General features: G+C 39.7%; 1 protein-coding gene across 6 annotated transcripts in view; it reads right to left on the bottom strand.

Moving 5' to 3' along the window:
• Nucleotides 1–13191, bottom strand: part of cacna1ia (calcium voltage-gated channel subunit alpha1 Ia) — a 195658-nt gene extending 182467 nt beyond the window's left edge. For 4 of the 6 annotated variants that reach the window (XM_042213936.1, XM_014329074.2, XM_042213937.1 and 1 more), the window contains exon 1: nt 12046–13190. The gene's annotated coding sequence lies outside the window, so the exon portion shown is untranslated. Of the gene's footprint in view, nt 1–12045 lie in introns of all 6 variants that reach the window. The other 2 variants (XM_005946876.3, XM_014329075.2) reach the window with 1 other exon arrangement.
• Between the last annotated feature and the right edge of the window lie 115 nt (nt 13192–13306).

Raw genomic sequence — 13306 nt, 5'->3', positions numbered from 1 at the left:
GTGTGTGTGTGTGTGTGTGTGTGTGTGTGTGTGTGTGTGTGTGTGTGTGTGTGTGTGTGTGTGTGCAGAAAAAGGCCACAGTCTGCAACTTTAATATGAGGAGGATAGAAAGTATCCACATAGGTAATAAAATATGAGCAGTGCACCATTATAGCATTTTTGACAGGCTACTTTTATCAATAAGGGTACAAATCCAATTCAGAAAAAAGTGGGACGCTGTGTAAAAGAAAACGTTGTTAAAGTGAGTGGTGCTAAAAAGAAATGACTGGAAGAACTAATGAGGTTAACTGGCTACAGGCCAATAACATGACTGTGTATAAAAAATGGACATCTTAGATAGGCAGAGGTTCTCAGAAGTAAAGATGGGCAGTTTCACCAATCTGCAAAAAAAGCATGTGGAACAGTTTCAGAATCATTTTCACTCAGTGTGAAAATGTGAAGACCTTTAATATCTCATTATTTACTGTACAAAATACACTAAAAGATTCTGAGGGTCTGGCGAAATCTCTGTCTGCAAGGGAGAAGGCCAAAAATCAGCACTGAGTGCCTGTGATCACCAGGCCCGTAGTTGTCACTGCAGTAAAAACAGGAATGATTGTGTCATGGAAATCACTGCCTGGGCTCAGGAACACTCCAGAAATCATTGTCTGTGAACACACTTCATTGTGCTATCCACAAATGCAGGTTAAAGCTCTATTATGCAAAGAAGAAGCCATATGTGAACACTGCTCTCTTCTCTGAGCCAAAGCTTGTTCAAATTGGACTGGGACAAAGCGGGAAACTGTTCTGTGGTGAGAAGAACTGAAATTTGAGATTCCTTTTGGAAATCATGAATGCAGCGTTCTCCGCACTAAAGAGGAGAGGCAATAACTGTTTTTTTTTATCAGTATTCAATTTTAAACGTATGCATCTCTGACGGTATGAGGGTGCTTTAGCTGATTATGGAATTTTGATCATGTTTGCCTTGCAAGAAGAACACACACTGCCCTTATTACAACAGCATGGCTGTTTTCCATGCTCCATTGTCAATAAACTATGGGTTTATGAGATCTAGCAATCATTGCATTCTCCCATTATTTACATTTCACACAGTTTCCCAACGTTATTAGACGTCGATTTGCATAAATAAGTCTCCCTGAGTTGTTTATGGTGATGAAGGCAAACATGTCCCCTATTGGTTGGCATTGGACACATTTTGAAGCCTGATGTTACAGTTTATGGTCTTCCCCATTCTTTTGTGATTGTAGCCGGGACCTTTCAAAAAAAGACAGTGAATGTCCTTTCACGCTTCAAAGACACGCCTGGCTCCTTTAAAGTGGAAACACAAGCTTACTTAAAACACCAACCAGTCCACATACGGATTAAGGTAATTAAACACAGACATTACACTTGCAAGCGTCCTCTGAAGATGTTGTTAGTGTACCTTTTAAGATGAAAGCATTGCATAAACTTTCGAGTCTTAATGGAACAATCATTTTCAAATGCACATTCTGGATTTTTAAGATCATAATAAATGAGCAAAAAAGAAAAAAAGATGTCTTAGTATTCCTAGAAATGAGTTTATGCTTTTTGAGAGGGTGTCAGTGGGAGTTAGGATCTGGATATTTCAGTTAGCTGATTGGTTTTAGCCGTAAGCTATGGCAGTAGCTGCAGGGTTGAATGCAATAATGGCAGCAGCTAATAATAAAGACAACTGGAGAATTTATAGTGATGATGAGAATGATGATGATCAACATGACATTATTATAGTACTGTTTTTAATCATGATGACAAACTGTAATTGGGTTAGAGGGGAAAAGAGAATGTGTCGCTCAGTGAATTATTGATGCAATGATGAGATAGAGTGGTGGCAAGGCGCGAGGCTGGGTGAGATGATCGCCCAGCCAAGAGCGAGAACGGGGTGAGAGCACAGTAGCATTCAGCTACAAGCATGTTTGCTTTGTGCTTCTCTTCACTTAGATACCTTTCTCATCTTCGAACACACATACACACAGTACACAAAGAGACACAAACCCGCTGGCAACAGCTAGTGTTAATCTCTTTAATTTATAAGTAACTGATGGGGACTGCTAGAGAAAGTGAGATAATGGAGTGAAGTCTGCGTGTCTGTGTGAGTAAAGCTGTCCACACATCTGCAGCATGGCTGATCAAGAAAGATCAAATATGATTCCCCCGTGCTCATTTTACTTCAAAATGTGGGATTAATCAGATATGCTAACACAAAATTCAGGTAATATTTATTCAGAAATCATGAAATTCTTTAATGTCAAACTTTCAAAACATCTAAATAAAACACTGCCACTTTGTGGCAAAGCAGAAAACCCAAATGGAACATTTTGCTTTGGCATGACCATTTTCTCACGAATTTGTTGTTTCCTTTCAGGTCTAAAATATAGCATATGAAAAGAAGAGGCAGAAAATAACAGACAGACATTTTTACTGAGATGCTGTAACAGTCTTCCTGATTGTAGGCTTCCAAACTGCAGTTAAATTCATCTCTGGGTCTCTAAACTGCCCACTTAAAGTGGCTGCTGCTTTAACAGACTAGTCTGGATGACTGAGTGAATCAAGGTGTGTCCTGTTTCAGGCATCACAGTGCAAAAGCGGCATTGTGCAGTAGCTGCCCCACCCTACAGCTCAGTGCACTGCAGCTTAAGAAAATATGTCAAACAGTATGTTAGTAAAATATTTTACAATAAGTGCATTTTGTCAGATTATTTGAATTGGATAAGAATAAAGTCAATAAAGTCAAACTGCTCTGTAACATGTCTAATCAGCCAGTCAGATTGGTGTAACAGATTGGTTCAAACTGAGCATCAGAATGGGAAAAAAGGTGGTTTGAGTGACTTTGAATGTGGCACGATTGTTGGTGCTAGTCTAGTATTTCAGACACTGGTAATCTTTTGCAGTTTCCCCACACAACCATCTCAAAACCAAAGAATAATCAGCAGTTCTCTGGATAAAGACGTCAAAGAAGAATTGGTAAACTGCTTCCAACCAAGGTGAGCAGAAGAGCATCTGTGAATACACAACACATCCGAAACCACAATCAACAAATCTGTAGCAACTGTGTGATTTACTTTTTACAACCTAAAGTCCAATTATTAGAAATGTATGAGCATTTTGTAATGCTATCTGTAGCTGTACTTACATTTCTAGAAATAACACCAAACCAACAGCTTATTATTTGCTATCTCGCTAAATGTGGATGAGCCACGGTGTGAGTACTATTGTTGTGTCGACCAAGCTCCCAAGTCATTTACCGCCATGTAAAAATTACCATAATGTGAGACAATTGTTCCTGTCGATCACATTATATGAAGGATCTCGTTTCAGGTAACAGGTGAGTCATTTCAGAAGTCTTTTCTCAGATAACGTTTGAGTGGAAAAAAAGATATAATTTGCCTGATGATAACAATTTCCCCGAAGCTAAATTATTGAAGCCTACAACAGTATTACTCTACGCATACCTCACAAATGCTAAATGAGCCATTAATCATGCAAGCAACCATGCAAAACATCATAAGACATTAACGCTACGGAACTGCCACTCAGGCTCTGAAAAGGTCACAAATCGTCATGGCGGGGGCGCTGTTTGTTCACATCACTGAACAGTGAGCAGAGTGGAGCCGAATGGCGGGATGTGGTGTCCGTCAAAATGACTTAGTGACGGTAGAGTGGGCCTGAGACAGCCTTCCTTAGTGGTGTCAGACCTGACAGGTGACAAAACTGCTGAGGAAGAGACATGCCAAGGGACCGCATGTGTACAACAGAGACAACAAGAAGCAATAGGTCTGTGTGGGAGCGTCAATGTGTGTAAGAGAGAACATGCTGATAATGTAGGCAAAAATAGTTTGACGTGAAAAGTTCTGCTGACAACAAAGGTGTTCTTAGGCGGTGATGAGCATATAAAATGTACAAAACATGTATGCTGTAGCAATAACAAAGCATTAAATAATCAAAGGATTTTATCTTTATTAATTTCATTACATTCTGGCACTACTTTGATGGGAATGTTAAGCACCATTAAGGTCAGACTGCATTTTTAAGGTTCCAGTGCCAAGAAGCAAATAAGTAGAAACTGGAGTAAGTGTGAAATTTTGTGTCAGGGTAGTGGAGCTGATCATTAATGGTGAGAGCAGGTGGGAGGTTGGATGTTTCTGGGGCAACTGAACACACTGAGGTGCCTTCTGAGAGTATTGTGGTCCAAATTCAACAAAACACCTGTGAAGTGATAGAATATTCCCTCTAAAGCGCATTCCTTTCTTCTAAAAGCAAAGTTTTAAGGAGACACACTTAAAAGAGTAAGGCTTGTGCTGTGTGAAGTACTTTAACAGGAAGAAACATGACAGCAAAGGAAATTCTTGACATGTTATTGTGCGCATGCTGAGACTGATTTTAACCACAATAACCAGTCTAAATGAGTGAGTGTTACCCTGAATATAGAAAGCCCTTTCTTTACATGAGTTGTTTTGGGGAAATAGGCTTATTTGCCTTCTTGTTCTTCAAGAAAAAAGGAGAAATGTCACATGTGTGCAGTAAGTTTAAAGTAGCAGCAAGTTAGCTTAGCTCGGGATGAAGACTGAAAATGGCTTGCCTTGCTCTGTCGATTTAATGCTTAAAGCTTATTAATTAACACGGCATATTGAGTTTGCTTAATCCATATAACACTGAAGTGTATAAACGGTTGTGGAGGTTGTAGTTTTGAGGAGGGGTGTGGGGGAGGATCTGGTGTGTTAGTTGTTCCCTTGCCTGGTTATGTGGGATTATCACATACTACTAATAACCAATAGTACATTTAGAGTTATGAAAACGCTGACGCCAAGGTCAAACAAGAGAAATGATTCAACTAAGAGACACAGATTGTTTCTGAGATTATTAATTAATAAAGAAAAATAAATGATAATTTGCAAAAGTGAATAAATGGAAAATTTTGTTTTTTTTCCAGGATAATGTGCAAACGTATGCTGGACGATGAGATAACTGTTTGGGGATTTAAATATGTTGGAGCAGTAATATAAGCAACTGTCTAGTGTTTAAACAAAAACAAAACAAGTCCAGGCGATGTGCTGCAAGCACATTAGCTCTTTTTTTACAGACATATATTAAATGGCAAAATTCAAGGTGATCAAAAAATAAGGAAAAAACATCCCTAAAAATGTTTTTTGAAAATTCCTTGCTGTTAAACAGTACATCGTACTCCATTTTTATAGTTTTTTTTTTTAATTTAGTGCACCTAACAGGAGAAATGGAAAGGCATAATCATGTCATAACGCCTGCCACGACAAACATATAATCTCAAAACACATAAACACCCAGTTACCATAAATCCTCACCTTCCCGTGCTGCGCGACATACAATCATGTATAATTGGGATGTTATGTGATGGGGCGACTGCTGCTTGTCACGAGAGATTAGCTGCAGATGAGCGTGCGTATATGTGAGCGCGTATCCATTGATGCACCTGAGCACAATGAGCAAAAGCACCTGGATTATAATGTAAGGACACACTACGTGCAGGCAGTCATACAAATGAAAGTCTGTCTATAAGCAAACAAGTGAGAACACAGATGCTTACACTGTGTTTCCTCTTCTGGTTTCAGATTTAAAATCACACACGAAAAAGTATGTTGAGTTAAAATGATCAGTTAAAAGTATTATATTTCTTAACCCTTTCAACCCTGGTTGCATCGATATCGAGACCAGACTTTACTATGCATTTTAAAAAGACGTGTTCAATGGAGAAGCTGCCAAAACTGAGTTTAGAACCAGTGTAGATCATCATCATTAACATTTGTGTTAAAAGCTGTCAATTACCCTGTTCTTGCAGTTTTGAGGGAGGAAAAGAAGGGGAGTAAAAATGGGAATTTCAGATGTCACCTTGACTTGACAAAAAGGTGGAAAAGAGCCACCCAAACATCAAGCTCAGTAAAGAAGACCAGAACCTTATGGCTACCTTCAAGGTAGATAATAAAAGGCCAAAGTTAAAGTAGGTTAGCTATAGTTCAGATAATACCCAGAACACCATACATATATTAACAAGTTCCTCCTGCAACCACTGAACCACTAAAGACTTCCTTTTATAGATTAATATGTTTTTTTCCTGAGGGCACTGAGCAGATGCTGCACATGTGTAAGCAATTACAAGCATTTACACACATATACTCATCATACAGTAAACTAACACAACAATCAAAAAGCTCTAATAACAGGTCCTTCTCATCACCGGTGATGAAATGGACATTTAATCTCACACTTAGGGCCATATTCTCATTCATTCTTTTCAGCTGCTGTTTATAGATATTTCAGTGGAAGTCATGTTGTGTCCAATTACACAAGTGCCTGTGCAATTGAAGCTGGATCTCCTCCAGTGTGTCAAAATGTTGATCCTTCAAGTTCATTTTCATTTTTGGGAAGTGGACAAAGTTTTAGGGCAAATCTAAGAAGCGGGCCAGCAGTAAGTGAAGACTGTGTTGGTATGGCTACAAAACCACACTGAAAAACATCACAGTATAGATGGTTTCGTCTGAATGTTTTCTGTCAGACACCTCAGAAAATTACAAAAGAACCCGTTGAAAGTCTCAGAGTGGCAGAAATGCAACCTTCATGCTTTCATGCTGTGCACTCTTCAAATGAAATGAGCTTACCCACGACTGGAGACCTAGCTCTCATTGGCAGTGATGCGCCTTCACATAAATGCCTAGTGAAGTTCATGTTTGCGCCACGCTCAATTCAGTTCAGTTACATTTTATTCATACACCATCAAATCACAACAGCAGTCAGCTCAAGGCAGTTTATATTGTAAGGTAAAGATCCTACAATAATATTTTCTGATACTTTCTGAGGCTTGGATGATGTCAGGTAAGATATCATATAGGTTACATTCTTCTGATATTGAAAATATAAAAAAGATGGATCGAATTTCTACTGCAAGGTAGCTAATACCTTTGCAAACCTTTACCTATTAGCACCGTGTGCTAATAGCATCTTTTGGCTCTTGATCAGCACGCTCAGCATTAGCAAACCACAAATCTGCATTCTGTTATCATTTATTGTCCAGCTTTACCATTTTATAGCCAACGAGTCTTTTTTTTTTTGCATTTTCCATTTTGATTACTTCCAGTGTTTGCATTTGGATCCTTGTCTGTAACTGCTGCTCTTTGCAAATGTATTTTGAGGCATACAGTGTATACAGTATCATAATTTCAAAACTGTGCCCCATGCCTCATTAAATAGTGTCATAGTTTTAAACGACTTAAGAAATGATGCCTCATTATTCATTTGAAAACCCCGACACCCATTGTTTTACTCAATTTATTGTTATAAATTGCCATTTATGGGCAGATAAGGACATGACAAATTGTGATTTAGTGCCAACAGTGAAAGAAAAATTCCCTCTTTGCAAAGTGTTTTCGCTATTTTGTTGACCGGTCTTCATCTTTGATCTCTCGTGTTTACGGTTCTTTGCATGAAATCTGGCTGCAAATACACAAACACGCGCCTCTGGTTACAATCTCGTTCGGTACGACACAATAGCAGAGCCTGTGGGTGAGCGTGCATGAGTCAACAGCCTTGCCTGCCGGTGGCATTCACAGTGACTCACATTTCCAGGAAGAGAGAGACACACACAGAGAAAGAGATAGGTGGGCCTGAAGTCAAGCCCATCTGATTTATAATACTCATTACTCAAGTAAACTGCTTAAAGGTCTCTAAATATTATTTTAAAGTAATACTGGCACTTTTTTTTCAAGCTCAGATTCAGCTAAATTCTCAGAAAAGAAATGAGCCAAATAAAGAACTTTTTAAATGATAAAAGACCTTTAAATGGTTTGTCCAGAAAATCTCAGAACTTCTCTTCTGTCATTTTTTTTTGTGTTTTTTTGTCGTGTGTCTTGTCTGTGTCTTATCCTCTCTGCAGGTGTTCATCCCTCCATCCATTGCATATCTTCTTTGTTCTCAATCGTTGAATATCGACACTCACAGCTACCAACCCTCTTCGCTGCTCACCCGCCATCTCCCCCTCCCTCCCCCACTCTTCCTCTCACTTGTTCTGGCCTTCACGGGAGGCTCTCAGGGCACAGTATGTGGCTGCCCTCACCGCACAGTTGTCGAGCATAAACCGATCGTTTCACCTAACCTAATAATACCAGCACTCACTGCAGACACACTTGTATCTAGCTCGCTGTCTTTCACTCCATATTCCCTCTAACCCTTTGTCATTTTCATCCTCTCAATCTCTCCTTCGCTTTCCTGCATCTCTTGATATTTCCCTTGATCTTTACACCTCCTGTTCCATCTCTCCCTTTTCTTAAAGTCCTTTATTCTTTCACTTTTTTAGTCTTTCATTCACTTTTTTTCCGTTCACGTCACTCTTTCAGATGTACATGCATTTTTTTTTTGCTCATCATTCCGCCTCATTTGCTATACACACACCTATTCTCTCAATTTGAGCTACCCCCTGTTACTTTCAGGCTATCGTGAGCTGCTGCTACAAAAGAACGATAAACGCACCCTCTCTCCCTCCTATGGTGAACCACAATGTTGGCTCTCATGCAGGCCAGGCCTGACGTCCATTTGCGCGAGTGTGTGTATATATGTGTCTATGTGTGTCTGTGAGTGTGTGCATGCACTTTTACGTATAAATGCATGTTTATGGACATCTAAAAAAAATAGACATGCGAAGAAGTTACTGTCTTTGACTGCTAAATGTCCACACCCTACAACATCAGGCAAGAAAGATTTACAGAGGTGAACCAGCGAACAGACTTCCTCACAGTCATGCCAGTTGAGCTACATCATCATATGTAGCTCAGTGTGTGTAAAGTGGTACTTCCAGAATATGACATATGGCAGGTAATTATTTCACCAACACTAGGAAATGTGGATTTCTATGAGATTTGATCAGTCATAGGAGATTAAAACTGAACCCCAACAAATATATTACTGAAATGATACCTCTTAAGCCCCAAGCCTACCTGATCTCCTGCTTTTTGCCCCTGTATCAGGGGGTGTTGGGGCTTAAGAGGTTAACTGATATATGGAGTACTGTGCAAAAGTCTTAAAACATATATGGAACACCATATATAAGGCAAAAACAAAGTTTGAATATTTCAAATGAGCTTGGAAACTCACAATTTAGTATGAGCAACTTTGTTCTTCAACAGAGCCTGAAGTCTCTTTGGGAAGCTTTCTCTCAATTCTTTAAGTCGTCTTCTTTGGGTGTTGGCTGCCTTTTGTTCTGTTTTCTGTCAAGGTGATCATACACTGCTTGAAAAATGTTGAGATCTGGGCTCTGGAGAGCCTAATCCATAACTTATATAGTGTTCCACTGTGTGTTTTTCTATCCAGGTATCGTTTTACTGTACTGGCAAATTGTTCGGGATCATTGTCATGCAGATAAATGAAGCTGCTGCCAGTTGGATACTTGGCATATATTATTGCATGGTGGTTTAAAATCTAATGTTTTTTTTTCTGTGTACATCATTCAATCAATTCTGACAAGATCTCCAACACCACAGCACCAAGTCATGATAGCGCCTCCACCATGTTTAACAGATGCTCGCTGTTGTAGTTCTCTCCTGAGTTCTTCTGTACATATTGATGACAATTTGAATTAGAAATTTTACATTTTGATTCATCATTCCATGGCACCTGTTGCCACCATTCCACTTTTTTGGCTAATAATCTTTTGGGAATCATCATGTTGGTGCAATTACACTATTTCACACCTGTCAAACTGTGTTATTGTTGGGATTTTCCTTATATATTTAACTAAAGAAATATTGACAAATAATGTACTTTTACAACAGGCTGTGTACACATGGGTTCATCCCTTGACTTAGGTGCCTTTTTTATGAATGAATGATCCATAGGTTACTGTTAAGTGGCTTAACAAGCAAAAGAAAAAGAAACATCCCCCTGAAAATGGTCAGGTAAAGGTATCTTGAAAGCCCTTCAGAAAGCTTTGAGAATTATCGATCAAGGTTGCTTTATAAACTACAAGAAAGTATCGCTGCTCTAAAGCTCTATATAGAAATGAGTGGCACTCAAGACTGTGTGCACACTACTCTATCCATATTGTATTTTTGTTTGATATTAACCATTATACTATTCCCAGAACACAATGAAGAGAAATGTGCAGATGGAGTAATTTAGAAATTGTGTTAGTAGAAAACTACATCAAGAGAATGATAATAAACAAGGACCCCAGAATTGTCATTTTTTCAATATAACTATAAGATAAATAGAACTGCACAACAACAACAAATAATTTAGCGAACACTTGATCATCACAGCATAACACAAACACAGATAAACTTCAGATTTATCATTCTATCCAGTTAGGCAGCATAAACCATTGTGAATCCAGTTCACCTGCTTTGGTTCAAGTGAAAGTTAAGACAGGCGCACTATAAAGGCAACAACAAGACAACCCTCAAAGCAGGGGATGGCATTAAAGGGTGTGGCCATAGACCCGTGCTCTCTCCTTATAAATCATAATGATTTTTTCCCCCCAGTTTTCCTTTTTGCTAGTGTCCTTGTCACTACTTGCAGCTTGCACAGGTAGTCTAGCTCCTCCAGAGTGGCACATCCATATGGGCCATTAACAAGAAGGTTTGCTGTCTCTTCAAGCACAGCGTAGAGCAGATAACAGCACATATGAGGACAGCAGGACAGGATTGTAGAAGGGCATCAACCGCAGCAGGACTGGTATCTGCTTTTTATGCAAGAAACAGGAGGAACACTGCACGATATATTAAAAATATCTAATATACAGTGTACAGCTAGTATTTCAAAGCTTGATTTTTGCTTCCTTAAAATTTTTATTGACACAAGCCAAAATCACTTTAACTGTTAGGCTCTAATTAAAACTTGCCATGTTGAAATCGTGAGCAATTTTGTGCTTTGACTGTATGTTTTGTTTGTTTCTTTACAGCACTGAAGATTTCCATCCATCTCAGACACAAGACACAGCCAGGCTCCTCTGAAACAGCCTGAGGTTACACACCACTGTAAACGCTAACATCAATAGAAGGTGAGTGGAAGTACAGTCAAGATATGAATGAACAAGATTTGCTGGTGGTCTGTTCCTCAAATCTAAGTTCATGTAAAAAGATTGCACATTGCCTCGTGTTTGGCAACTTCATGGCATTTCATTGCTGTAAGGCCTCAAGAGCAATCTGAGCATTAGCAGCAAAATCTGCCAGTAGCAGCATGGACCACTACACTACACAACACGCCTAGTCCTCTTTAAAAGGGAGCAGTAGAAGGCTACGTCTATGTATGTAATTCATGTATTTGTTTTTGCATCATAGACTTTTACATTACATGGTGGAGAGTGGAAGACTGACCACTGTTTAAACACACTGCAAAGGTTTATGGCAAAAATTTTTTCCACCAAACAAAAAGAAGGTGAGATAGGTTTGATAGGTTTAAAAGGCCAATCATCCCAGTCAGGCTGCAGTGTCTGTGATCAGATTGGGTTTCATTAGAGTCTTTCCATTATGCCTGGAGACATAATACACAAGGCCCTAAGCAACTTTATACCATGCAGGGTAAAAAAATCAAAATCACGAGTCCACAATTTTGTCAAGAAGGATCCTAAAAATAGAGAAAATTGCATTTTGACTTATATATACAGTAAAAGTGTAAGCACAATGTACTTTTGTTTAAATGCAAATGAAAAGAAAGCAGAAAATCTAGTTGCAGTGATGATTATCTACACCTAGTCATTCCTAATTCATTATTTTCCCCTCTTTTTAGAGAAGAGGAGAGGGTCTTATTTCGAGTCACGTTGTTTCTATAAATATTCCACACTGCAGAAATCCCAAATAATTACAAAAAAATTAAAAAAGAATATATTTATATAAAATAGCACATCACTTGTCGGATTTCTGGGGCTACAGGTCTAAAGAAGATTCAACACCTTTGCCTCATCTGAGCGCTTGGCTTCACCTTGTTTTAACAACGTGTAACATCACAGCTCGTGACTGTGCCCACAGCAACATGCGAGAAACACCTGAAGTGGAAACAGGCCAAACTTACCTTGACTGACATTAAAAAAGGTGTGTCCAGGGTTTACTGAACAAAACAGCAGAGGTTTCGTCTTCTTTCATCCACCTGGCCGGTGAACACCATGGAGAATCAGTATCCACCTGCCATTTATGGAATCGCAGCATACGGAGGCATTTCGGCGAGAAAAGGCGAGAACGTCGCTGCGGTGCTGCGATGCAAAGCCCGGTTCCCCGACGGAAAAAAAAAATGGTTTGCGCGTCGAAGCCTTGGCGACTCTGTGTGGTGCGCGTCGGTCACCGCCGGGCTCACATTTCCAGAAAGCCGAGAACAAAATCAAGTAAGAATTTAAACGTTGCTCTCCCACATCAGCCAACTTTTATTTCGAGGCAACTAAAAGATCGTTTCCAGCATGTGAACGTCCAGCATGATCAATATTTCGTTTTCCAGTTTAAGCTGTATGCGCAAAGGAATTTGGGAACACTTTTTTTAACATGGTCACGTTGACTGAGCACACTGGAAAAAAATCCTGCGAAGCCGAAGAGAGAAAACGTCAGACCCAGTGTTGGTTAATAGCGTGCACATCCTCTCCCTTTTCATAGTTCCCACAAAATATTATCATGAAGAAAAAACGCACATCTTCACAGATGATTCCGCAAATTTCAGGGAGCAACTTGTTATTTTAGGACCTCGTATCCAAAATGCGTGCCTTTTTTTCTTTTTGTGTTTCTCCCCCTAAGAACCAACTGCAACAGTTAACTCCCTGCAGGGTAGACCACAAACATTTCTATTACAGCATCGTCTTCACTTCACCGTGCGTCCAGACCTCCCTCCCGGTGGAATAGGCGATGGAGGGGCGCATCTGTCAATCCCGGATTTCCGTGCAGCCAAAATATCTCACAAAGGTTCACCCAAGGATCGCCAAACGTCTTAAAATCTTACCTAGTTTGGACGGCAATATGCTCAGAGAAGGAAAAAGTAAAGCTTTTTCAAAGAATCCCACGCTCCACGGGCAGATTAATTCGTCTCTGGCGCGTCAAAACCTTTCTCGTGGGTGAGTTCTCAGCAAGAGAGAGAGAGAGAGCGCAGGAGAGAGAGAGAGACATCGGAGAGAGAGAGGGAGAGACAGACAGAGAGAGAGAGAGAGACGTAGGGCATGATCTATAAGGTACACACTCCTCACATGGAAAGTGCTTGTTATTGTTACGGCTTGTCCACAACCCTCTCAATCGACTGAGACTAACCACATGTAATTAACCAGACACGCTATGATGTGCGTGTGTGTGTGTGTGTG

This window comes from Haplochromis burtoni, unplaced genomic scaffold, assembly GCF_018398535.1.
Source record: "Haplochromis burtoni strain Fernald_Lab_line unplaced genomic scaffold, NCSU_Asbu1 Contig_498, whole genome shotgun sequence".
In the NCBI taxonomy this organism is placed as follows: domain Eukaryota; kingdom Metazoa; phylum Chordata; class Actinopteri; order Cichliformes; family Cichlidae; genus Haplochromis; species Haplochromis burtoni.
The sequence above is the reverse complement of the archived record's forward strand: the minus strand, read 5'-3'. Positions and strand labels throughout refer to the sequence as shown.